The 23,616-nt window shown below is 45.9% G+C and overlaps 13 non-coding genes across 13 annotated transcripts; 1 reads left to right on the forward strand and 12 right to left on the reverse strand.

Moving 5' to 3' along the window:
- Positions 1-6,091: 6,091 nt before the first annotated feature.
- Positions 6,092-6,165, reverse strand: trnan-guu. The gene has a single exon. It is a non-coding gene; the product is annotated as a tRNA-Asn (tRNA).
- Positions 6,166-7,254: 1,089 nt separating this feature from the next.
- trnap-ugg lies at positions 7,255-7,344 on the forward strand. Its single transcript is given in 2 exon segments — positions 7,255-7,290; positions 7,309-7,344. It is a non-coding gene; the product is annotated as a tRNA-Pro (tRNA).
- Positions 7,345-8,361: 1,017 nt separating this feature from the next.
- trnav-cac lies at positions 8,362-8,434 on the reverse strand. Its single transcript has one exon. It is a non-coding gene; the product is annotated as a tRNA-Val (tRNA).
- Positions 8,435-13,829: 5,395 nt separating this feature from the next.
- trnav-aac lies at positions 13,830-13,902 on the reverse strand. Its single transcript has one exon. It is a non-coding gene; the product is annotated as a tRNA-Val (tRNA).
- Positions 13,903-14,231: 329 nt separating this feature from the next.
- On the reverse strand, positions 14,232-14,304 carry trnar-acg. Its single transcript has one exon. It is a non-coding gene; the product is annotated as a tRNA-Arg (tRNA).
- Positions 14,305-14,398: 94 nt separating this feature from the next.
- Positions 14,399-14,471, reverse strand: trnaa-ugc. The gene has a single exon. It is a non-coding gene; the product is annotated as a tRNA-Ala (tRNA).
- A 3,390-nt stretch (positions 14,472-17,861) lies between these two features.
- Positions 17,862-17,934, reverse strand: trnai-aau. The gene has a single exon. It is a non-coding gene; the product is annotated as a tRNA-Ile (tRNA).
- Positions 17,935-18,261: 327 nt separating this feature from the next.
- Positions 18,262-18,334, reverse strand: trnar-ccg. Its single transcript has one exon. It is a non-coding gene; the product is annotated as a tRNA-Arg (tRNA).
- Positions 18,335-18,428: 94 nt separating this feature from the next.
- On the reverse strand, positions 18,429-18,501 carry trnav-uac. Its single transcript has one exon. It is a non-coding gene; the product is annotated as a tRNA-Val (tRNA).
- Positions 18,502-20,128: 1,627 nt separating this feature from the next.
- Positions 20,129-20,201, reverse strand: trnai-aau. Its single transcript has one exon. It is a non-coding gene; the product is annotated as a tRNA-Ile (tRNA).
- Positions 20,202-20,688: 487 nt separating this feature from the next.
- On the reverse strand, positions 20,689-20,761 carry trnav-uac. The gene has a single exon. It is a non-coding gene; the product is annotated as a tRNA-Val (tRNA).
- Positions 20,762-22,594: 1,833 nt separating this feature from the next.
- trnav-aac lies at positions 22,595-22,667 on the reverse strand. Its single transcript has one exon. It is a non-coding gene; the product is annotated as a tRNA-Val (tRNA).
- A 496-nt stretch (positions 22,668-23,163) lies between these two features.
- Positions 23,164-23,236, reverse strand: trnav-gac. Its single transcript has one exon. It is a non-coding gene; the product is annotated as a tRNA-Val (tRNA).
- Between the last annotated feature and the right edge of the window lie 380 nt (positions 23,237-23,616).

Consider the following 23,616-nt stretch of genomic DNA (forward strand, 5'->3'; position numbering starts at 1 on the left):
CCTGCTGATGGTCTGTTTGAGAGGCCAGGTCCCTTGTTACAGACGACAGCTGTTTCTTAAATTAACAGATGTCTCAACATATAAAGCCGTGAGATGTAGAAATGATATCGAAATTAACATAAGATATATTTTGCATAAAGTCGGTCTTAAATTTGTGCTCTTTGGTCTCGAGGTCTGGTTCTCGTTTAAGGATTTTCAAGCAATGCCTATGGGAGTGGTCGTGGGTTTAAATCCAGGACAGGCTCTTTACTCCAGGTCAGAGATTATGAATTGTTTGCGCTGCTGACGGCGCGGTTGATTTACATTGGCCCACTCTGAAAAAAATTTCTCAGGGCTCGGGATGTTTATGTCGTTTCTCTCCCCACAGATGATGCTCCAGAGAGAGAGAGACAGTGTCTGAGCTGGAGTGCGTTTGGATAAAATTGATGCTCCAGATCTGTGTTAACCACAGGGGCGTGACCCATCTAATCCACAGAGCCAAAGTGGAGAATTGAACTGACTGGAGAGCTGGATCTTAACGCTGACCTCCCGGACCTCGGCGTCGTGAAATGATCCAAAGAGGCTCAACAGACACTCGAGGAACAGCAGCGCATCTTTCCACTGGGCTCAATACAGCTTTCACACTCAGTGTGTGTTCAGCAGTTTCACACTGTAATTTGTCAGCACGTGTTCCATAGCCTTGAATGTGAAGACGTGCCATGTGTTCAGCCAGGTACTATTTAATGGATGTGATGCACACTGCCTCTACCACCCTCCCACGTAGTTTACTCCAGATAGTCACCATCCTCTCAATAAATAAGATTTTCCTCAAATCCCCATAACCTCCTGCCCCTCACCTTGAACTTGTGTCCCCTCGCAACTGACCCTTCAACTAAGGGGAACAGCTGCTCCCTATCCACTCTGCCATGACCCTCGTAATCTTGTACACCCAAGACTATGCAACTTCTCTTCATAACATAAATGTTCCATCCCAGGCTACATAATGGTGAATCTCTTCTGCAACCCCTCCACTGCAATCACATCCTCTTATAATGTGGCGCCCAGAATTGCACACAGTACTCCAGCTGTGGCCTCACGACAGTTCTGTACAACTCCAACATGATCTCCCTGCTTTTAGAATCCATGCCTCTATTGTCCTGCGAGTAGGGACGGTGCGGTGGAACAGGAGTGGTACAGTGGTTAGCACTGCTGCCTCACAGCGCCAGGGACCCGGGTTCAGTTCCGGCCGTGAGTGTGCAGTTTGCACTTTCTCCCCATGTCTGCGAAGGTTTCCTCCGGCTGCTCAAGTTTTTTTTAAAGACCTTATTAGAGTTACAAAGCTAGAGCTCAGAATGTGGACAGGGGCAAATCCCTAATGCAGCTCCATGCCTGCTCCAAAAACCAATTCAAATTGAATCCAATTCATGGCCCCCAGAAGAGAGACATACCAGATCCACGCATTCCACCTGACCTCACGGTCATCTTAGCAAAAAGTCCGAGAAGCGATTTCCTCCCACAGTTCAAAGATGTGTAGGAAATCTGGATTGGCCTTGCTAAATTGCCCCTTAGCGCCCCTTCGTCTCAATTGGACGAAGTCTGTCCCTGATCTGCGTGGGAATCCAACATAAAACATGTCGTGTCAACAGAAACTTCAGGTATTTTCGATCGACAACTTGATATCTATTAAGGTCTAAACCTGGCACCATGTGCTTCCAATGTCCCAGACTGATAGTAATTCTCATGTTGTTCAGCGGTTATTGTACATAATAATAATCTTTATTAGGTCACAATTAGGCTTAACATTAAGACTGCAATGGAAGATACGTTGAAAATCCCTAGTCACCACATTCTGACGCCTGTTCGAGTACACAGAGGGAGAATTCAGAATGTCCAAATTACCTAACAGCATGTATTTTTGGGAATTGGGGAGGAAACCGGAACACCCTGAGGAAACCCATGCAGACAGTGGGAGAATGTGCAGGACTCCACACAGACAGTGACTCAAGCTGGGATCGAACCCGGGTTCCTGGAGCTGTGAGGCAGCAATGCAAACACTGAGCCACAGTGCCGCCCGTTAAGTACCTGGTACATTTAGTACCGCAGCAGATATTGATCCATTCTGCATTTCGTTACAGGAACGGGTAACGAGAAGACTTTGTCCTTGGACTCATCTGCGAGAGCAGGCCATGATTTCGTCCATCTTACCTCCTCATTCGAGTGCCTCCCTCTGCTGGTAGGTAGATATTCTGTTTTAAAGATACAATAAAATGTGCGGCATAATAGTCAATAATAAGATGATAAGGCCATTAGACATAGGAGCAGAATTCGACCACTTGGCCCATCGAGTGCGCTTCGCCATTCAATCATTCCTGATATTTTCAGCCAAAGCTCTCAAGATTTCCCAAACTATTCCTCTGTCGATCGACACAAGGACAGAAAAATGTCCGGTAAATAGACATGATTGCTTGCCTGAGCCCGGGATCAATTCCTTTTCGGAAAGGAACCTCAGTGATAGTGTAAACACTCACTCAGCGTTGTGTACGGGGCTTTAGGTTTTCTCGAACGCTGTTCCTCAGTGAGCAGTAATAGACCACCCTGTCCTCCGCATCGAATGCGCTTATACTGAGGTAACCGTTCTGTTTAGATTTGTCAGCAACCGCCAGATATCGTCCTGAACCCACATCTTTCTTCATTACTAAGGGGTTGGTGATAATCAATCTCGGTGGCTGTGCCGGTTTCTCCTGATATCATTGCATTTTGTACATGTTGGGGCCTTTATATTGGCAATTTAACTTCACCGAACCCCCTTCTGGGACAGTTATTGTCACAGCTGACTGGGCTACTGGATTACATATAGCCGGCCTGCGAAAGTGAAGGACTGAAATGAACAGATTGTTGTTCCTTTATAAAGTTAGAGTTTGTTCAATTAAGAGGTGCTTTTTAGCGTGGCTAGTCCACTTAGCCTGTACATCTAGGTTGTGGGAGTGAGAATGTTCAAACGCCACACGGGCAATGATCTGGGACCGGGATCGAACCCGTGTCCTCAGTGCAATGAGGCAGCAGTGCCAACCATTGCACCACCGTGCCGCCCTGAGTTTAAACAGAGTTGATATAAATCTACTTCTATCTGCGGCATTTTTTGGGACCTCTGATGCAGGCACTTCATAGACATTCCCGATCGTTAATTACACATAGCCTATGTGTATTAATATGCTAATCTGGTTTAATTAACACTGTAACTACTTACTGTGCCATAGCGCCGCCAGTATTATCACAACCATGTCTGGTTGAATCTCTCCCAGTGAACTGAACTGGACTGAGTCAGGGATTGTGCAGGAGAGAGGGAACTTAGTGCAGTGCAGGGAGAGGGTCTATTGTGACATCACTCGCCTATCGGCTTGGCCGACACCATCAGGTGAGTTTCTGACGCCCGTGCTTGAATTTGGCGCCCTCTGCTGCCGGATTCGGTTTACTCCGTGTTAGAATTCGGCTGTTGAGTGGATTCAGTGTTGACTGCAATGCATATCAGGGCGAGAAACCTGGACAGAAATCTAAATTTCAGCTGTTAATACACTATCTTTGTCACTGTAGGTGTTTCTAATCAAAAAATGATGCTTAATCTGTAGTTCTCGGTTCACACCATGGATGCGATGAAGTCGAAAGAATGCCAAGATTTTGGTGGACATGCGGAGGTTAGAACTCAGAATAATAGCAGTTTATTGTGGTTCTGACGAAGAAGGTACAAAAGGGGAACTGCTCTGAAAATCGCTTTTTTCAGAGACCAGATTGACTTTCATTAGGTTAAATGTCCTATAAAGAAGATAGGTGAATGATATTTCATGCTGCAAGCGTTTGCGAGACAATGAAACGTCTTTCAATGGATCAGCACCAAGGCACGGGCGGGATTTGAACCCGCGATTTTTGGTTTACGAAACCAACGCCTTTCCTCTTGGCCACCGAACCATATGCAATCAAGTGAGGTTGATTGCACTGTGAGTTGTTATCATTTGGAGTCTGGCGCAACAATTGATGAGAGAAGAAGAATCAATCGAACATTTCAAAAAGGATTGTCAGAACTTGAGAACGGAAAACCCCGCGGGATTTAAATGCAGGGTAAAAAGGGCAATAGAAAAAGTTATTTCAAATAGGCGCAGGCAGCGTCAGTTCAATCTGCCCCCACCCCTCCGACACTATATTGTTCTCAGTGAGTTGAGCAGGTGCAGGATGGTCACGGGATGCTGGATGCTCAACTGTCGCTATTTCCGCCCCATCACTTGTGACTGCAGCTGATAACCGCCGCACAATTTTCAGCTTTGAGTCTGCGGTGCCCCGGTCACAGTTTCCGTTTGATGGCCTCGCTCCAACACCATTGGGATATTCTAGACATTGCTGCCGCTGCTCGATTCCTGTCATTGGTTGGATCAGCAATGCAGTGGGACCAGAATCTGGATTGCTGCTCTGACAGATAATTGCCTGCGCTAAAGAGCGATTGATTCAGGAACTATCGCGGGGAACTGCCTCGTCACCCTCTTCGTTATCATCTCGCTACTCAGCATTTCCTTCACTGCAAAACCCCCATTCTCCCCTCACTGAGTAACCAGATATTATTGTTAATTAAATAATAATGAGTATGGTTCAGGTAACCGTTACGTTGGTCAATATGAGGCTGATTCTGAATTTTGAGATTATTATTGTTTTCTGTTCGTTTCTATCAGACTGGAGCCACCAAGACCCAGTGGAACATCTGGACGCTGAAATGAGGGTTGAAGAGGATACTGACGCCACACAGCAGTACAATCGATACTGACGATCCTGATACACAGTCAGCATCCGGGCAGCCTGCACGGTTCATATTCCGTCTGATTGGAGAGAATCTGCGTAGCAGCAAATGTAGAAGTGATCGCAATATGACACATATATAGAGAAATACCAGCACAAAAATATAGAGATCCCTATATGTGTCTGTGCCGTCAATCACATTATAGCAGAAAGGCAGTGGGTCCCAGAAACAAACCGACACCAAGAGGGGTAGGGGTATATGTGTGTGTGAGTGTGTGGTGGGGGGGGGGGGGGGGGGGGGGTGATATTCATCTCTCAAGATGGATGCGAGAGGGCGGTCAGAAAGACCATCGCCATTTATTATAATGTGAAAATGGAGCAAGACGGGTTATTGGATTGGATTTGTTTATTGTCACGTGTACCGAGGTACAGTGAAAAGTATTTTTCTGCAAGCAGCTCAACAGATCATTCAGTACATGGAAGAAAAGGGAATTAAACAAATTTCAAGAAAATACATGGGACTACATAATAGGGCATCACAAGATATACAATGTAACTACATATGCATTGGCATCGGTTGAAGCACACAGTCAGTCAATAAGAGAGTCATTTCGGAGTCTGGTGACAGTGGGGAAACTGCTAACCATCTCCACCTCGGCCCCGTTGATGCTGATAGGGGTGTCGACAGTACTTTGCTTCCTGAAGTCGATGACCAGCTCTTTAGTTTTGCTGGCATTGAGGGAGAGATTGTTGTCGTTACACCACTCCACTAGGTTCTCTATCTCCCTCCTGTATTCGGACTCGTCGTTATTCAAGATCCGGCCCACTCTGGTCGTATCGTCAGCCAACTTGTAGATGGAGTTGGAACCAAGTTTTGCCACGCAGTCGTGTGTGTACAGAGAGTAGAGTAGGGGGCTAAGTACCCAGCCTTGCGGGGCAACAGTTTTGAGGACTATTATGGAGGAGGTGTTGGTGTTCATTCTTACTGACTGTGGTCTGTTGGTCAGAAAGTCAAGGATCCAGTTGGGGTGGGGGTGCCAAGTCCTAGGTTTTGGAGCTTTGATATGAGCTTGGCTGTGATTATGGTGTTGAAGGCGGAGCTGTAGTCAATAAATAGGAGTCCTTGTTTTCGAGATGCTCTCGGGATGAGCGTCGGGCCAGGGAAATGGCGTCTGATGTGGACCGGTTGCGACGGTATGCAAAGTGAAGTGAGGCAAGGCATTCCGGAAGTATGGAGGTGATGTGCTTAATGATCAGGCTCTCTGACCTGCTTTCAAAGCCAGCGATTTAGCCCTGTCCTAAACAGATATCATCCAGGAGTGGAACATCAATTCGTCTCTGGGTGGGATCGAACCACCAACCTTTCGGTTAACAGCCGAACGCGCTAACCGATTGCGCCACGGAGACGACAACAGGATCGCAACTCTGTGCATTTCAACAGTGACGGCCAATCCTCTGATTGCCAGGGACCGAATGAGAATGCTGGCAATATTGGTCCCCTGAGGCAGTGCGGAAAATATCTGGAAGGAGCGTACACATGGTCCCGCGGGCATGGACATTTGTAAGACGTGGAATCATCACAGGCCCGTGGATTTTACAGAACTCACTTGGACAGCACCACACTTTCGTTGAAACACGTCCCTTATCTGGGAACCTCCATAACAGAAAGCAGGAAATGTCAACATAGATTTGATGTATTTTCGATCAGAAAGTCGATGTTCCGCTGAAGACTACTGGGGGGCTCAGACTCATTGGCATAAGGTCGACCTAAGTTAACGGTCCTGGAAGATTTTATTATCCCCACATCTGAGAACTTTCATTACTGCTGCTCGGAAGTGGATATTCCAAGCTTAAATTTACTGTGCATCGCGACATGCTGATTAATCTCACGAATCAGAAACGGCTCCTCTATTGACCAATACAAGGACATAGACGGCAATGCAATTGTGGAGAAATAGACCTGAATATTTTTCTGAATCCAGATCAAACCATCCTCCGGTACAAGGGCAGGAACGCAAATTTACTGGAATTGAAAATACTCGCTGAGGCTTTCGTACGTGGTTGCAGCTGCTTTGTGACACTCTGCTCATTGCACAGTAATAGACCGCCCCGTCCTCCACACTGAGCGCGTTTATATTGAGGTAACCATTCTTTTTAGACATGTTGGCAGCCGCCAGATATCGTCCTGAGATCTCCTCTTTCTTCATCGTCAATATGTTAATGATGACCAATCTCGGCGGCTGTGCCGATTTTGCTGATACCATAGCATGTGGTACATCGTCCGGTCTGTATATTCGCAATCTAACTGCACTGAACCCCCTTCTGATTTCTAACCTGTCCCGGTTTTAATGAAAGGTGATGGTGAAAGACGAACTTTGTTGTCCCGTCGACAAATACCGCCTGACTCCCTGAAATGTTGCAGCACTTTTGGCGTTCTCCGCAGATGTTAGATTGATTTTCGATGGCAATGACAGTATGCTTTGACTCTTTTTGCGGGGCTCGTTGGTCTAGGGGTATGATTCTCGCTTTGGGTGTGTCGTTGTCGGAATTTGCGAGAGGTCCCGGGTTCAAATCCCGGACGAGCCCTTCGATGAGGTTTGCCCGTTGGTCAAACCGCATGTTTTCTTCATTTCTTTGCGGCGTCGACGGCGGGATTCATTCACATTGTGTTTGCTTTGAGAAGCTGAGCTCAAGCTGCATGGAACCAATACGTTCCCGAGAAGCTTGTCTATGTGTGGGCATTCACATTTCTATTGACTAATTCTGGTGGACTCAGACAACAACTTCAGACTGTGAACTCTCACTTCCCCCTTCACCACATGTTTTTTCCATCAACTTATCATCCCTTCCATTGATATGTTTTACCCTCAGCATTGCCCCCCCCTAGCCAATACCATCCTACTTCAGCAATCTGATCCCTGTTTGTAATTGTTCTCTGACGCACTGCTTACCTTTGTTCTGCCATTAACACATTCTGACCGCTTGATGCGCCATCAGCACCTTTCATAGCCTTGATTAGCCTCATTTACATTCCCTTTTTCTTTCTGCCCGAGACATTTTTGTCATTTCCCACCTATTGCTAGCCCTCTATCGAGGCCCAATACAGCACTCCACCACCCCCACCCCCCACCCACAATCGTCTGAATATCCAGTTCCAGTTCTCCAGCTTTGACAAAGAGTCCACTTGACTGGAAACGACAGCTGCCATTTCGCTCCCCAGAGGCTGTCAGACCTGCTGAGATTATCCAGTATTTTCTGTTTTTGTTTCCGTTTGAAGCATCCGCAGTAAGTTGCATTTGTCATACATTTAGACATGTTTGAGATGGTGATTAAATATGTTCATTTGTAAATCGCTGAAATTCTGTTGTGGATGAACTAGCTGCTAATATCCGAGCTGTGCCAAGATATGAAAATTCTTCACCTCTCATTGCCTGCCGAAAATTCAGTGCTTGGGCCTTAATGTTCAATTCAGTGTAGTGGCTCGTGTGAGACGAAATTTCATAGTCCTGGAACACACGAGATTCCGGCAACATTCAGGAAATAGAATTATTTTGTGCCCAATAATTGTGCAAACTTTTCTCACACGAAATGCTAAATGCTCGGTGTTTCTGCCCGGTTTCGAACCGGGGACTTTTCGCGTGTGAGGCGAATGTGATAACCACTACACTACAGAAACAGCTGGCAATCAATGGACGTGCGGAATGTACAACCTCACTGTGTTGCTGCAGATTCTGATGCTCTGTCTGAGAAGCCAGGTCCCTTGTTGCAAGCCACACGTGTTTCTTAAATTAACAGATGTCTCAACATATAAAGCCGTGAGATGTAGAAATTATATCGAAATTAACATAAGTTATATTTTCCTGAATGTCGGTCTTAAATTTGTGCTCTTGGTCTCGAGGTCTGGTTCTCGTTTAGGGGTTTTCAAGCAATGCCGATGGGAGTGGTCGTGGGTTTAAATCCAGGACAGGCTCTTTACTCCAGGTCAGAGATTCCGAATTGTTTGCGATGCTGACGGCGGGGTTGATTTACATTGGCCCACTCTGAAAAAGATTTCTCAGGACTCGGAATGTTTACGTCGTTTCTCTCCCCACAGATGATGCTCGAGAGAGAGAGAGAGAGACAGTGTCTGAGCTGGAGTGCGTTTGGATATAATTGATGCTCCAGATCTGTGTTAACCACAGGGACGTGACCCATCTAATCCACAGAGCCAAAGTGGAGAATTGAACTGACTGGGGAGCTGGCACTTAACGCTGACCTCTCGGGCCTCGGTGTCGTGAACTGTTCCAAAGAAGCTCAACAGACACTCGAGGAACAGCAGCGCATCTTTCCACTGATCTCAATACAGCTTTCACACTCAGTGTCTGTTCAGTAGTTTCACACTGTAAATGCCGCACCCATTTTGTGTGTCCTTACATCGCAGATTTGGGTTTCAATCTTGTTTCCACATGTTCTTTGTGTCCGGGCGGTAGTTGTTGATCAATCTGCCATCGATAGCTCCTCCAGACACATCTTTTGTTTCTTTGTTTCTTCCATTGCGCTAACAGAAAGCTGGCACAGACACGGCGGCCGGAATGGCCTCATACTGTGGTGTCATCATTCTCTGATTTGATGCCATCCTAACTCTGTGGCCAGGGTCCCAAGGCCTCTTCTCATTTAATCTCTCCTGACTTTCCCCCTATTAGAGCCCTTTCCTGTTCTGTTTCCTCCCTCCGGTAATTCACTTGGTTAAGACGTACCACATTTCTAACCTGTCCCGGTTTTTATGAAAGGTGACGGTGAAAGACGAACTTGTTGTCCTGTCGACAAATGCTGCCTGACTACCTGAGATGTTGCAGTACGTTTGGCGTTCTCCGCAGATGTTAGATCGATTTTCGATGGTAATGACAGTATGGTGTGGCCTTTTTTTGCGGGGCTCGTTGGTCTAGGGGGTATGATTCTCGGTTTGGGTGTTTCGCTGTCGGAATTTGCGAGTGGTCCCGGGTTCAAATCCCGGATGAGCCCTTCGTTGAGGTTTTCCGTTGGTCAAGCCGCATGTTTTCTTCAATTCTTTGCGGCGTTGACGGCGGGATTCATCGCTGTCCAACCCATCGAACGAAAGGGGACGCCAAAACTCGGAACTGCGAGCCAGCAGACGAACTTGGAATCTCCTGATTCGTAGTCAGACTGCACAGCACAGCAGTTCCAAGCGTTTGCTAATCCTCGATGATGAAGACCAGTTACGAGATTGATGTAATATTTAGCAACAGACTAAAGTGGAAGCAGTAGATGTTTCTGCCCAGTTTCGAACCTGGGACCATGCGCGTGTAAAGCGAATGTGATAACCACTACACTACAGAAGCAGCTGGCAAAGCAGACTCCAACGGACCTGTGTCACCTTCAACTCAACTGCCTTGTTGCAGCATCGCATGGTTCGGCTGAGAGGCCATGTCACTTCTTATAAGAATACGTCTGTTTCTTCAAACCAGATGTCTAAACTTTCAAGCCAGAAGAAGGACCTATATTGAACTGAAGCATTTGTTCAGCAAATCTCTAACGGCGAAATGCTCTCTTCTATTATTAATGCAGCATTCTTAAATCCTACAGAAAAAAGCAACCGACTTTAAACAATATTTGTGTCCTTATTCAATGCGTGAGTTGAGTTTAAGAATTGATAATTCTGTGTTTTGAGTACACATTACTATAAGACATCCTTCAATCTTGCCTGTTGTATTTGCTGATCCCAACGGCATCTGCTCTGCATTGCAGAGACTAAATACCGACTCGGTGACCGCTTTGGAAAACACCTTCGCTCCATCGACAAGCTGGTGGCAGACTCTCCTGTCGCTTGCTATATCAACTCACTGTCCTGCTCTCATGTGCACATGTCCGATCTTGGCCTGCTGCAATGTTCCCATGTAGCTCAGCACAAAGCCGAGGAACAGCCCCCATCCTCCGAATAGGCACGGTACAGCCTTGCGGATTTTACAGTCGGCTCAACAACTTCGTACCGTGAAATCACTCTTCCCACTTCACCACATGTTTTTTCCATCAACGTATTTTCATTGCTTCCATTAATATGTCTTCCTCTCCCATTGTCTCCCCCTCCCCATTCCCCAAGCCAATCCCATCCCTCTTGGGAAATCCGCCCCTTGTTCCTCACTGTCCTCTGCCATTAACACATTCTAATCTTCTAATCGTCTCTATCAGCACCGTTCTTGACTTTGATTAGAAACATTTACATTCCCTTTTTCTTTCGACCCAACACATTTTTGTTATTCTCCACCCATCGCTGGCCGTCTGTCGAGGCCCAACGCTTCACGCTCCCCTCCCCCCCACCGCCAATCTAAACCTAACCAAAGATCCAGTTGTCCAGCTTCGACAAAGAGTCACCCAGACTCGAAACGACACTTGCCATCTCTCTCCACAGAGGCTGTCAGACCTGCTGAGACTGTCCTGAGACAAAACCTAGGACTTGGCTCTCCACTCTGATCCTTGACTTTCTCACCAACAGACCACAGTCAGTAAGAATGAACACCAACACCTCCTCCACAATAGTCCTCAATACCAGTGCCCCGCAAGGCTGCGTGCTTAGCCCCCTACTCTACTCCCTGTACACACACGACTGTGTGGCAAAACTTGGTTCCAACTCCATCTCCAAGTTTGATGACGATACGACCAGAGTGGGCCGGATCTCGAATAACGACGAATCCGAATACACGAGGGAGACAGAGAACCTAGTGGAGTGGTGTGACGCCAACAATCTCTCCCTCAATGCCAGCAAAACTAAAGAGCTGGTCATCGACTTCAGGAAGCAAAGTACTGTACAAACCCCAGTCAGCATCAACGGAGCCGAGGTGGAGATGGTGAGCAGTTTCAAATTCCTAGGGGTGCACATCACCAAAAATCTATCCTGGTCCACTCACGTCGACGCTATCACCAAGAAAGCACAACAGCGCCTATACTTCCTCAGGAAACTAAAGAAATTCGGCATGTCCACATTAACCCTTACCAACTTTTACAGATGGACTATAGAGAGCATCCTATCGGGCTGCATCACAGCCTGGTATGGCAACTGCTCGGCCCAGGACCGCAAGGAACTTCAGAGAGTCGTGAATCCCGCCCAGTCCATCACACAAACCTACCTCCAATCCATGGACTCCATCTACACTTCCCGCTGCCGGGGGAAAGCGGGCAGCATAATCAAGGATCCCTCCCACCCGGCTTACTCACTTTTTCAACTTCTTCCATCGGGCAGGAGATTCAGAAGTCTGAGAACACGCACGAACAGACTCAAAAACAGCTTCTTCCCCACTGTCACCAGACTCCTAAATGACCCTCTTATTGACTGACCTCATTAACACTACACCCTGTATGCTTCATCCGATGCCGGTGCTTATGTAGTTACATTGTGTACGTTGTGTTGCCCTATTATGTATTCTCATGTATTTTCTTGAATTCTGTTTAATTCCCTTTTCTTTCCATGTACTGAATGATCTGTTGAGCTGCTTGCAGAAAAATACTTTACACTGTACCTCGGTACATGTCACAATAAACAAATCCAATCCAATCCAATCCAGATGTTAGATCGACTTTCTTCCCCTGGCGTCTTGAATATTCCGCATTTCTGACTTTGTTGCAGGAATTTTAATGTCTCATGCGAGACCAAATCTCATGTTCCTCGAACGTGCGAGATTGAGGAAGAAAGGTATTTTGTGCAAACATTCGTCACACAAAATGAGAAGAACACGATGTTTCTGCACGGTTTCGAACCGGGGACTTTTCGCGTGTTAGGCGAATGTGACAACCACTTTGTGTTTTGGTGTGTAAAATGCTGCAGCCTAAATACCGTTCATGTAGAAGAAAGGAGGGGTAATTGTAAATCAACTTTGAGCCTGGATTCCCACACTGGCTTTTCCTGTTTCTCCATGAGGAAGACCGTTTTTTCTTTCCCAAAGCTGGTTCAGTTAAGTCTCTGGCATTTCCTCTAAGTCAGTTACAGTATCGTTTGTGTCTGTCCTTTTGAGTACACATTACTTTCAGACATCCTTCAATCTGGCCCGCTGCATTTGCTGATCCCAATGCCATCTACTCTGCATTGGAGAGACTAAATGCCAACTGGGTGACCGCATTGCAAAACACCTTCGCTCCATCGACAAACTGGTGGTAGACTCTCCTGTCGCTTGCTATTTGAACTCACTGTCCTGCTCTCATGTCCACATGTCCGGTCATGGCCTGCTGCTATGTTCCCATGTAGCTCAGCACAACGCCGAGGAGCAGCACCCCATCCTCCGAATAGGCACGGTACAGCCTTGCGGGTTTTACAGTACGGTCAACAACTTCGCACCGTGAAATCACTCTTCCCACTTCACCACATGTTTATTTCCATCAACCTATTTTCATTGCTTCCATTGATATGTCTTCCTCTCCCATTATCTCCCCCTCCCCATTCCCCAAGCCAATCGCATCCGTCTTGGGAAATCCGCCCCTTGTTCCTCATTGTCCTCTGCCATTAACACATTCTAATCGCCTCTATCAGCACCGTTCTTAACACTGATTAGAAACATTTACATTCCCTTTTTCTTTCAGCCCAACACATTCTTGTTATTCTCCACCCATCGCTGGCCGTCTGTCGCTCTCCCCCCACGCACCGCCAATCTAAACCTAACCAAAGATCCAGTTGTCCGGCTTCGACAAAGAGTCACCCAGACTCGAAACGACACTTGCCATCTCTCTCCACAGAGGCTGTCAGACCTGCTGAGACTGTCCTGTGTTTTCTGTTTTTGTTCCCCATTGACGCATACGCAGTAAGTTGCTTTTATCGTACATTTAGACATGTTTGAAATGGTGATTAAATATGTTCATCTGCATCCGATAGATTCTGTGGTGGATGAACAAACTGCTGATATCCGAATTGTGGCAAAATAGTAAAGGCTTTTCTTCCCCCGGCGTCTTGAAAAATCAGTATTTCTGACTTTGTTGCAGGAATGTTAATATCTCATGCGAGACCAAATCTCATGTTCCTCGAACGTGCGAGATTCAGGAAGAAATGTATTTAGTGCAAACATTCGTCACACAAAATCAGAAGCACGCCATGTTTCTGCCCGGTTTCGAACCGGGGACCTTTCGCGTGTTAGGCGAATGTGATAACCACTACACTACAGAAACAGCTGGGAGTATCATAATCAGTGGCCCTGTGCAATGTTGAACTTCAATATATTGTTGCAGCTTCTGACGGTTCCGCTGAGAGGCCATGTAACTTATTGGAAGAAGCCGTTTCTTTAAAACTGATGTCTCAACTCATCAAAGGATCATATATTGAACTTTGCTGAACTGGAGATAAGTTATGTTTTGCTTGAAGTTAAATTGAGAGGGCAGGGCTTTCATAAGTAACCACAGCTGAAACGAGAATTGATGATGCCCTGCTCACTTTGCTCTGCATCGGGAACCAGCTGTCCAACCCACTGAACTGAAGGGGATGCCAAAACTAGAAACTGCGAGCCAGCCAGGAGTCGAACCTGGAATCTCCTGATTCGTAGTTAAACGCGTTATCCATTGCGCCACTGGCCCACAGCAGTTATAGGCTTTTGTTATTCCTCGATGATGAAGACCAGTTACGAGATTAAGGTAATATTTTGCCACAGACTAAACTGGAAACACCAGATGTTTCTGCCCGGTTTCGAACCGGGGACCATTCACGTGCAAAGCGAATGTGATAACCACTACACTACAGAAACAGCTGGCAGCTCACACTCCAACGGACCTGTGTCACCTTCAACTCAACTGCCTTGTTGCAGCTTCGCATGGTTCGGCTGAGAGGCCATGTCACTTCTTACAAGAACACGTCTATTTCTTTAAAACAGATGTCTAAACTTACAAGCCAGTAGAAGAACCTATATTGAGGAAATGGCTGAGGAACTGAACAGGTTTTTTGGGTCGGTCTTCACAGTGGAAGACACAAATAACATGCCAGCGACTGATAGACATGAGGCTATGACAGGTGAGGACCTTGAGAGGATTGTTATCACTCAGGAGGGAGTGATGGGCAAGCTAATGGGGCTAAAGGTAGACAAGTCTCCTGGCCCTGATGGAATGCATCCCAGAGTGCTAAAAGAGATGGCTAGGGAAATTGCAGATGCACTAGTGATAATTTACCGAAATTCACTAGACTCTGGGGTGGTCCCTGTGGATTGGAAATTAGCAAACGTGACGCCACTGTTTAAAAAAGGAGGTAGGCAGAAAGCAGGAAATTATAGGCCAGTGAGTTTAACTTCGGTAATAGGGAAGATGCTGGAATCTATCATCAAGGAAGAAATTGCGAGGCATCTGGATAGAAATTGTCCCATTGGGCAGACGCAGCATGGGTTCGTTAAAGGCAGGTCATGCCTAACTAATTTAGTGGAATTTTTTGAGGACATTACCAGTGCAGTCGATAACGGGGAGCCGATGGATGTGGTATATCTGGATTTCCAGAAAGCCTTTGACAAGGTGCCACACAAAAGATTGCTGCATAAGATAAAGATGCATGGCATTAAGGGTAAAGTAGTAGCATGGATAGAGGATTGGTTAATTAATAGAAAGCAAAGAGTTGGGATAAATGGGTGTTTCTCTGGTTGGCAATTAGTAGCTAGTGGTGTCCCTCAGGGATCCGTGTTGGGCCCACAATTGTTCACAATTTACATTGATGATTTGGAGTTGGGGACCAAGGGCAATGTGTCCAAGTTTGCAGATGACACTAAGATGAGTGGTAAAGCGAAAAGTGCAGAGGATACTGGAAGTCTGCAGAGGGATTTGGATAGGTTAAGTGAATGGGCTCGGGTCTGGCAGACGGATACAATGTTGACAAATGTGAGGTTATCCATTTTGGTAGGAATAACAGCAAACGGGATTATTATTTAAACGATAAAATATTAAAGCATGCCGCTGTTCAGAGAGACTTGGGTGTGCTAGTGCATGAGTCACAGAAGGTTGGTTTACAAGTGCAACAGGTGATTAAGAAGGCAAATGGAATTTTGTCCTTCATTGCTAGAGGGATGGAGTTTAAGACTAGGGAGGTTATGTTGCAATTGTATAAGGTGTTAGTGCGGCCACACCTGGAGTATTGTGTTCAGTTTTGGTCTCCTTACTTGAGAAAGGACGTACTGGCGCTGGAGGGTGTGCAGAGGAGATTCACTAGGTTAATCCCAGAGCTGAAGGGGTTGGATTATGAGGAGAGGTTGAGTAGACTGGGACTGTATTCGTTGGAATTTAGAAGGATGAGGGGGGATCTTATAGAAACATTTAAAATTATGAAGGGAATAGATAGGATAGATGCGGGCAGGTTGTTTCCACTGGCGGGTGACAGCAGAACTAGGGGGCATAGCCTCAAAATAAGGGGAAGTAGATTTACGACTGAGTTTAGGAGGAACTTCTTCACCCAAAGGGTTGTGAATCTATGCAATTCCTTGCCCAGTGAAGCAGTTGAGGCTCCTTCATTACATGTTTTTAAGGTAAAGATAGATAGTTTTTTGAAGAATAAAGGGATTAAGGGTTATGGTGTTCGGGCCGGAAAGTGGAGCTGAGTCCACAAAAGATCAGCCATGATCTAATTGAATGGCGGAGCAGGCTCGAGGGGCCAGATGGCCTACTCCTGCTCCTAGTTCTTATGTTCTTATGTTCTTATGATCTGAAGAATTTGTTCAGCCAATCTCTAACGGCGAAATGCTCTCTTCTATTATTAATGCAGCATTCTGAAATCCTACAGAAAAAAGCAACCGACTTTACACATTATTTGTTCCGTTATTCAATGCTTGAATTGAGTTTAAGAATTGACAATTATGTGTTTCTTATATTTGACCTCTTTGTGTTTTGGTGTGTAAAATGCTGCAGCCTAAATACCGTTCATGTAGAAGAAAGGAGGGGTAATTGTAAATCAACTTGGAGCCTGGATTCCCACACTGGCTTTTCCTGTTTCTCCATCGGGAAGACCGTTTTTTCTTTCCCAAAGCTGGTTCAGTTAAGTCTCTGGCATTTCCTCTAAGTCTGTTACAGTATCGTTTGTGTCTGTCCTTTTGAGTACACATTACTTTCAGACATCCTTCAATCTGGCCTGTTGCATTTGCTGATCCCAATGCCATCTACTCTGCATTGGAGAGACTAAATGCCGACTGGGTGACCGCTTTGCAAAACACCTTCGCTCCATCGACAAACTGGTGGTAGACTCTCCTGTCGCTTGCTATTTGAACTCACTGTCCTGCTCTCATGTCCACATGTCCGATCATGGCCTGCTGCTATGTTCCCATGTAGCTCAGCACAACGCCGAGGAGCAGCACCCCATCCTCCGAATAGGCACGGTACAGCCTTGCGGATTTTACAGTACGGTCAACAACTTCGCACCGTGAAATCACTCTTCCCACTTCACCACATGTTTATTTCCATCAACCTATTTTCATTGCTTCCATTGATATGTCTTCCTCTCCCATTGTCTCCCCCTCCCCATTCCCCTAGCCAATCGCATCCGTCTTGGGAAATCCGCCCCTTGTTCCTCATTGTCCTCTGCCATTAACACATTCTAATCTTCTAATCGCCTCTATCAGCACCGTTCTTAACACTGATTAGAAACATTTACATTCCCTTTTTCTTTCAGCCCAACACATTCTTGTTATTCTCCACCCATCGCTGGCCGTCTGTCGCTCTCCCCCCACGCACCGCCAATCTAAACCTAACCAAAGATCCAGTTGTCCGGGTTCGACAAAGAGTCACCCAGACTCGAAACGACACTTGCCATCTCTCTCCACAGAGGCTGTCAGACCTGCTGAGACTGTCCTGTGGTTTCTGTTTTTGTTCCCCATTGACGCATACGCAGTAAGTTGCTTTTATCGTACATTTAGACATGTTTGAAATGGTGATTAAATATTTTGATCTGCATCCGATAGATTCTGTGGTGGATGAACAAACTGCTGATATCTGAATTGTGGCAAAATGTGGCTTTTCTTCCCCCGGCGTCTTGAATATTCAGTATTTCTGACTTTGTTGCAGGAATTTTAATATCTCACGCGAGACCAAATCTCATGTTCCTCGAACGTGCAAGATTGAGGAAGAAACGTATTTAGTGCAAACATTCGTCACACAAAATCAGAAGCACGCCATGTTTCTGCCCGGTTTCGAACCGGGGACCTTACGCGTATTAGGCGAATGTGATAACCACTACACTACAGAAACCGCTGTGCGTGGCATAATCAGTGGCCCTGTGCAATGTTGAACTTCAATGTATTGTTGCAGCTTCTAACGGTTCCGCTCAGTCCATGTAACTTATTGGAAGAAGCCGTTTCTTTAAAACTGATGTCTCAACTCATCAAAGGATCATATATTGAACTTTGCTGAACTGGAGATAAGTTATGTTTTGCTTGAAGTTAAATTGAGAGGGCAGGGCTTTCATAAGTAACCACAGCTGAAACGAGAATTGATGATGCCCTGCTCACTTTGCTCTGCATCGGGAACCAGCTGTCCAACCCACTGACCTAAAGGGGACGCCAAAACTAGGAACTGCGAGCCAGCCATGAGTCGAACCTGGAATCTCCTGATTCGGAGTCAGACGCGTTATCCATTGCGCCACTGGCCCACAGTAGTTATAGGCTTTTGTTATTCCTCGATGATGAAGACCGGTTACGAGATTGAGGTAATATTTTGCGACAGACTAAACTGGAAACACCAGATGTTTCTGCCCGGTTTCGAACCGGGGACCATTCGCGTGTAAAGCGAATGTGATGACCACTACACTACAGAAACAGCTGGCAGCTTACACTCCAACCGACCTGTGTCACCTTCAACTCAACTGCCTTGTTGCAGCTTCGCATGGTTCGGCTGAGAGGCCATGTCACTTCTTACAAGAACACGTCTATTTCTTTAAAACAGATGTCTAAACTTACAAGCCAGTAGAAGAACCTATATTGAACTGAAGAATTTGTTCAGCAAATCTCTAACGGCGAAATGCTCTCTTCTATTATTAATGCAGCATTCTGAAATCCTACAGAAAAAAGCAACCGACTTTACACAATATTTCTTCCGTTATTCAATGCTTGAGTTGAGTTTAAGAATTGACAATTATGTGTTTCTTATATTTGACCTCTTTGTGTTTTGGTGTGTAAAATGCTGCAGCCTAAATACCGTTCATGTAGAAGAAAGGAGGGGTAATTGTAAATCAACTTTGAGCCTGGATTCCCACACTGGCTTTTCCTGTTTCTCCATCAGGAAGACCGTTTTTTCTTTCCCAAAGCTGGTTCAGTTAAGTCTCTGGCATTTCCTCTAAGTCAGTTACAGTATCGTTTGTGTCTGTCCTTTTGAGTACACATTACTTTCAGACATCCTTCAATCTGGCCCGCTGCATTTGCTGATCCCAATGCCATCTACTCTGCATTGGAGAGACTAAATGCCGACTGGGTGACCGCTTGCAAAACACCTTCGCTCCATCGACAAACTGGTGGTAGACTCTCCTGTCGCTTGCTATTTGAACTCACTGTCCTGCTCTCATGTCCACATGTCCGATCTTGGCCTGCTGCAATGTTCCCATGTAGCTCAGCACAACGCCGAGGAGCAGCACCCCATCCTCCGAATAGGCACGGTAAAGCCTTGCGGATTTTACAGTACGGTCAACAACTTCGCACCGTGAAATCACTCTTCCCACTTCACCACATGTTTATTTCCATCAACCTATTTTCATTGCTTCCATTGATATGTCTTCCTCTCCCATTGTCTCCCCCTCCCCATTCCCCTAGCCAATCGCATCCGTCTTGGGAAATCCGCCCCTTGTTCCTCATTGTCCTCTGCCATTAACACATTCTAATCTTCTAATCGCCTCTATCAGCACCATTCTTAACACTGATTCGAAACATTTACATTCCCTTTTTCTTTCAGCCCAACACATTCTTGTTATTCTCCACCCATCGCTGGCCGTCTGTCGCTCTCCCCCCACGCACCGCCAATCTAAACCTAACCAAAGATCCAGTTGTCCGGCTTCGACAAAGAGTCACCCAGACTCGAAACGACACTTGCCATCTCTCTCCACAGAGGCTGTCAGACCTGCTGAGACTGTCCTGTGGTTTCTGTTTTTGTTCCCCATTGACGCAAACGCAGTAAGTTGCTTTTATCGTACATTTAGACATGTTTGAAATGGTGATTAAATATTTTGATCTGCATCCGATAGATTCTGTGGTGGATGAACAAACTGCTGATATCCGAATTGTGGCAAAATGTGGCTTTTCTGCCGCCGGCGTCTTGAATATTCAGTATTTCTGACTTTGTTGCAGGAATTTTAATATCTCACGCGAGACCAAATCTCATGTTCCTCGAACGGGCAAGATTGAGGAAGAAACGTATTTAGTGCAAACATTGGTCACATAAAATCAGAAGCACGCCATGTTTCTGCCCGGTTTCGAACCGGGGACCTTACGCGTATTAGGCGAATGTGATAACCACTAGACTACAGAAACCGCTGTGCGTGTCATAATCAGTGGCCCTGTGCAATGTTGAACTTCAATGTATTGTTGCAGCTTCTAACGGTTCCGCTCAGGCCATGTAACTTATTGGAAGAAGCCGTTTCTTTAAAACTGATGTCTCAACTCATCAAAGGATCATATATTGAACTTTGCTGAACTGGAGATAAGTTATGTTTTGCTTGAAGTTAAATTGAGAGGGCAGGGCTTTCATAAGTAACCACAGCTGAAACGAGAATTGATGATGCCCTGCTCACTTTGCTCTGCATCGGGAACCAGCTGTCCAACCCACTGAACTAAAGGGGACGCCAAAACTAGGAACTGCGAGCGAGCCAAACTTGGAATCTCCTGATTCGGAGTCAGACGCGTTATCCATTGCGCCACTGGCCCACAGCAGTTATAGGCTTTTGTTATTCCTCGATGATGAAGACCAGTTACGAGATTGAGGTAATATTTTGCGACAGACTAAACTGGAAACACCAGATGTTTCTGCCCGGTTTCGAACCGGGGACCATTCGCGTGTAAAGCGAATGTGATAACCACTACACTACAGAAACAGCTGGCAGCTCACATTCCAACCGACCTGTGTCACCTTCAACTCAACTGCCTTGTTGCAGCTTCGCATGGTTCGGCTGAGAGGCCATGTCACTTCTTACAAGAACACGTCTATTTCTTTAAAACAGATGTCTAAACTTACAAGCCAGTAGAAGAACCTATATTGAACTGAAGAATTTGTTCAGCAAATCTCTAACGGCGAACTGCTCTCTTCTGTTATTAATGCAGCATTCTGAAATCCTACAGAAAAAAGCAACCGACTTTACACAATATTTGTTCCGTTATTCAATGCTTGAGTTGAGTTTAAGAATTGACAATTATGTGTTTCTTATATTTGACCTCTTTGTGTTTTGGTGTGTAAAATGCTGCAGCCTAAATACCGTTCATGTAGAAGAAAGGAGGGGTAATTGTAAATCAACTTTGAGCCTGGATTCCCACATTAGCTTTTCCTATTTCTCCATCAGGAAGACCGTTTTTTCTTTCCCAAAGCTGGTTCAGTTAAGTCTCTGGCATTTCCTCTAAGTCAGTTACAGTATCGTTTGTGTCTGTCCTTTTGAGTACACATTACTTTCAGACATCCTTCAATCTGGCCCGCTGCATTTGCTGATCCCAATGCCATCTACTCTGCATTGGAGAGACTAAATGCCGACTGGGTGACCGCTTTGCAAAACACCTTCGCTCCATCGACAAACTGGTGGTAGACTCTCCTGTCGCTTGCTATTTGAACTCACTGTCCTGCTCTCATGTCCACATGTCCGATCATGGCCTGCTGCTATGTTCCCATGTAGCTCAGCACAACGCCGAGGAGCAGCACCCCATCCTCCGAATAGGCACGGTACAGCCTTGCGGATTTTACAGTACGGTGAACAACTTCGCACCGTGAAATCACTCTTCCCACTTCACCACATGTTTATTTCCATCAACCTATTTTCATTGCTTCCATTGATATGTCTTCCTCTCCCATTGTCTCCCCCTCCCCATTCCCCTAGCCAATCGCATCCGTCTTGGGAAATCCGCTCCTTGTTCCGCATTGTCCTCTGCCATTAACACGTTCTAATCTTCTAATCGCCTCTATCAGCACCGTTCTGAACACTGATTAGAAACATTTACCTTCCCTTTTTCTTTCAGCACAACACATTCTTGTTATTCTCCACCCATCGCTGGTCGTCTGTCGCTCTCCCCCACGCACCGCCAATCTAAACCTAACCAAAGATCCAGTTGTCCGGCTTCGACAAAGAGTCACCCAGACTCGAAACGACACTTGCCATCTCTCTCCACAGAGGCTGTCAGACCTGCTGAGACTGTCCTGTGTTTTCTGTTTTTGTTCCCCATTGACGCATACGCAGTAAATTGCTTTTATCGTACATTTAGACATGTTTGAAATGGTGATTAAATATGTTGATCTGCATCCGATAGATTCTGTGGTGGATGAACAAACTGCTGATATCCGAATTGTGGCAAAATATTTGTTAAAAATTTTCTTCCCCCGGCGTCTTGAAAATTCAGTATTTCTGACTGTGTTGCAGCAATTTTAATATCTCATGCGAGACCAAATCTCACGTTCCTCGAACGTGCAAGATGAAAATCGCTTATTTTCACGAGGAGGGTTCAAATGAAGTTACTGTGAAAAGCCCCTAGTCGCCACATTCCGGCGCCTGTTCGGGGAGGATGTTACGGGAATCGAACCGTGCTGCTGGTTTGCCTTGGTCTGCTTTCAAAGCCAGGGATTAGCCCTGTGAGCTAAACAGCCCTTTAGCTTACAGGGTTAATCGCTCAGATTGAGGAAGAAACGTATTTAGTGCAAACATTCGCCACACAAAATCAGAAGCACGCCATGTTTCTGCCCGGTTTCGGACCGGGGACCTTTCGCGTGTTAGGCGAATGTGATAACCACTACACTACAGAAACCGCTGAGAGCATCACAATCAGTGGCCCTGTGCAATGTTGAACTTCAATGTATTGTTGCAGCTTCCAACGGTTCCGCTGAGAGGCCATGTAACTTATTGGAAGGAGCCGTTTCTTTGAAACTGATGTCTCAACTCATCAAAGGATCATATATTGAACTTTGATGAACTGGAGATAAGTTATGTTTTGCTTGAAGTTAAATTGAGAGGGCAGGGCTTTCATAAGTAACCACAGCTGATACGAGAATTGATGATGCCCTGCTCACTTTGCTCTGCATCGGGAACCAGCTGTCCAACCCACTGAACTAAAGGGGACGCCAAAACTAGGAACTGCGAGCTAGCCAGGAGTCGAACCTGGAATCTCCTAATTCGTCGTCAGACGCGTTATCCATTGCGCCACTGGCCCACAGCAGTCATAAGCTTTTGGTATTCGTCGATGATGAAGACCAGTTACGAGATTGAGGTCACATTTTGCGACAGACTAAACTGGAAACACCAGATGTTTCTGCACGGTTTTGAACCGGGGACCATTCGCGTGTCAAGCGAATGTGATAACCACTACACTACAGAAACAGCTGGCAGCGCAGACTCCAACGGACCTGTGTCACCTTCAACTCACCTGCCTTGTTGCAGCTTCGCATGGTTCGGCTGAGAGGCCATGTCACTTCTAACAAGAACACGTCTATTTCTTTAAAACAGATGTCTAAATTTACAAGCCAGTAGAAGAACCTATATTGAACTGAAGAATTTGTTCAGAAAACTCTAACGGCGAAATGCTCTCTTCTATTATTAATGCAGCATTCTGAAATCCTACAGAAAATAGCAACCGACTTTACACAATATTTGTTCCGTTATTCAATGCTTGAGTTGAGTTTAAGAATTGACAATTATGTGTTTCTTATATTTGACCTCTTTGTGTTTTGGTGTGGAAAATGCTGCAGCCTAAATACCGT

The sequence above is a fragment of the Scyliorhinus canicula genome, unplaced genomic scaffold (assembly GCF_902713615.1).
Source record: "Scyliorhinus canicula unplaced genomic scaffold, sScyCan1.1, whole genome shotgun sequence".
NCBI classification, from domain to species: Eukaryota; Metazoa; Chordata; class Chondrichthyes; order Carcharhiniformes; family Scyliorhinidae; genus Scyliorhinus; species Scyliorhinus canicula.